Raw genomic sequence first — 3,475 nt, 5'->3', positions numbered from 1 at the left:
AACCGTCCATGTGGCATATCAAAACGTCAAAAAGGAACCGTCCATGTGGCATATCAAAACGTCAAAACAAAACTCGTCCATGTGGCATATCAAAATGTCGAAAAAAAACAACATCCATGTGGCATATCAAAAAGTACAAAACAACTGTCCATGTGGCATATCAAAACGTCCAAAAAAAAACACGTCCATGTGGCATATCAAAACGTCAAAAAAACCACCCGTCCATGTGGCATATCAAAACGTCAAAACGGAACCGTCCATGTGGCATATCAAAACGTCAAAAAGGAACCGTCCATGTGGCATATCAAAACGTCCAAAAAAACCGTCCATGTGGCATATCAAAACGTCAAAACAAAACTCGTCCATGTGGCATATCAAAATGTCGAAAAAAAACAACATCCATATGGCATATCAAAAAGTACAAAACAACTGTCCATGTGGCATATCAAAACGTCCAAAAAAAACATCCATGTGGCATATCAAAACGTCCAAAAAAACATCCATGTGGCATATCAAAACGTCCAAAAAAACCGTCCATGTTGCATATCAAAACGTCCAAAAAACCCATCCATGTCGCATATCAAAACGTCCAAAAAAAACGTCCATGTGGCATATCAAAACGTCCAAAAAAAACGTCCATTTGGCATATCAAAACGTACAAAAAAAACGTCCATGTGGCATAACAAAAAGTCAAAAAAACCACGTCCATGTGGCACATCAAAAAGTCAAAAAATAACCGTCCATGTGGCATATCAAAACGTCAAAAAACCCGTCCATGTGGCACATCAAAACGTCAAAAAAAACACGTCCATGTGGCATATCAAAACATCAAAAAAAAACCGTCCATGTGGCATATCAAAACGTCAAAAAGAAACCGTCCATGTGGCATATCAAAACGTCAAAAAAAACCCGTCCATGTGGCATATCAAAACGTCAAAAAAAAACACGTCCATGTGGCATATCAAAACGTCAAAAAAAACCATCCATGTGGCATTTTGAAACGTCATGGCATATCAAAACGTCAAAAAAACGTTCATGTGGCATTTTGAAACGTCAAAAAAACGTCCATGTGGCATTTTGAAACGTCAAAAAAAACTCGTCCATGTGGCATATCAAATGTGGCATATCAAAATGTCGAAAAAAAACAACATCCATGTGGCATATCAAAACGTCCAAAAACCCGTCCATGTCGCATATCAAAACGTCAAAAAAAACGTCCATGTAGCATATCAAAACGTCAAAAAAACGTTCATGTGGCATTTTGAAACGTCAAAAAAAACTCGTCCATGTGGCATATCAAATGTGGCATATCAAAATGTCGAAAAAAAACAACATCCATGTGGCATATCAAAACGTCCAAAAAAACCGTCCATGGGGCATATCAAAACGTCAAAAAAAACGTCCATGTAGCATATCAAAACGTCAAAAAAACCTTCCATGTGGCTTATCAAAACGTCAAACAAAAACCCGTCCATGTTGTGGCATATCAAAACGTCAAAAAGAACCCGTCCATGTGGCATATCAAAACATCAGAAAGAAACCGTCCATGTGGCATAACAAAACGTCAAAAAAAAACACGTCAATGTGGCATATCAAAACATCAAAAAAAACCCGTCCATGTGGCATATCAAAACGTAAAAAAACCCCGTCCATGTGGCATATCAAAATGTCGAAAAAAAACAACATCCATGTGGCATATCAAAACGATCAAAAATCGTCCATGTGGCACATCAAATTGTCAAACAAAAACCCGTCCATGTGGCATTTCAAAACGTCAAAAAAAAACACGCCCATGTGGCATATCAAAACATCAAAAAGGAACCGTCCATGTGGCATAAAAAAACGTCAAACAAAAACCCGACCATGTGGCATATCAACACGTCAAAAAAAAAGTCCATGTTGCATATCAAAACGTCAAAACAAACGGCCATGTGGCATATCAAAACGACCAAAAAATCGTTCATGTGGCATATCAAAACGTCAAAAAAAACGTCCATGTAGCATATCAAAACGTCAAAAAAACCTTCCATGTGGCTTATCAAAACGTCAAACAAAAACCCGTCCATGTGGCATAGCAACACGTCAAAAAAAAAGTCCATGGGGCATATCAAAACGTCAAAAAAAAAAACCGTCAATGTGGCATATCAAAACGTCCAAAAACCCGTCCATGTCGCATATCAAAACGTCAAAAAAAACCCGTCCATGTGGAATATCAAAACGTCAAAAAAAAAAACCGTCAATGTGGCATATCAAAACGTCCAAAAAAAACGTTCATGTGGCATATCAAAACGTCAAAACACACATCCATGTGGCATATCAAAACGATCAAAAATCGTCCATGTGGCACATCAAATTGTCAAACAAAAACCCGTCCATGTTGTGGCATATCAAAACGTCAAAACACACATCCATGTGGCATATCAAAACGACCAAAAAATCGTTAATGTGGCATATCAAAACGTCAAAACACACATCCATGTGGCATATCAAAACGTCCAAAAAAACCGTCCATGTTGCATATCAAAACGTCCAAAAAACCGTCCTCCATGTGGCATATCAAAACGTCCAAAAAAAACACGTCCATGTGGAATATCAAAACATCAAAAAGAAACCGACCATGTGGCATATCAAAACGTCAAACCAAAAACCCGTCCATGTGGCATAGCAACACGTCAAAAAAAAAGTCCATGTTGCATATCAAAACGTCCAAAAAACCCATCCATGTCGCATATCAAAACGTCAAAAAAAAACACGCCCATGTGGCATATCAAAACATCAAAAAAAACCCGTCCATGTGGAATATCAAAACGTCAAAAAAAAAAACCGTCAATGTGGCATATCAAAACGTCAAACCAAAAACCCGTCCATGTGGCATAGCAACACGTCAAAAAAAAAGTCCATGTGGCATATCAAAACGTCAAAACAAACATCCATGTGGCATATCAAAACGACCAAAAATCGTCCATGTGGCACATCAAAACGTCAAACAAAAACCCGTCCATGTGGCATATCAAAACGTCCAAAAAACCCGTCTATGTGGCATATCAAAACATCCAAAAAAACCATCCATGCGGCATATCAAAACGTCCGAAAAAAACATCCATGTGGCGTATCAAAACGTCCAAAAAAAAGTTCATGTGGCCTATCAAAACGTCCAAAAAAATGTCCATGTGGCATATCAACAGGTAAAAAAAAAGTCTATGTGGCATATCAAAACGCCAAAACAAACATCCATGCGGCATATCAAAACGTCCGAAAAAAACATCCATGTGGCGTATCAAAACGTCCAAAAAAAAGTTCATGTGGCCTATCAAAACGTCCAAAAAAAACATCCATGTGGCATATCAAAACGTCCAAAAACTACGTCAATGTGGCATATCAAAACGTCCAAAAAAACTGTCCATGTGGCATATCAAAACGTCAAAATGGAACCGTCCATGTGGCATATCAAAACGTCCAAAAACCCGTCCATGTC

This window comes from Mizuhopecten yessoensis, unplaced genomic scaffold, assembly GCF_002113885.1.
Source record: "Mizuhopecten yessoensis strain PY_sf001 unplaced genomic scaffold, ASM211388v2 scaffold10859, whole genome shotgun sequence".
NCBI classification, from domain to species: Eukaryota; Metazoa; Mollusca; class Bivalvia; order Pectinida; family Pectinidae; genus Mizuhopecten; species Mizuhopecten yessoensis.
The sequence above is the reverse complement of the archived record's forward strand: the minus strand, read 5'-3'. Positions refer to the sequence as shown.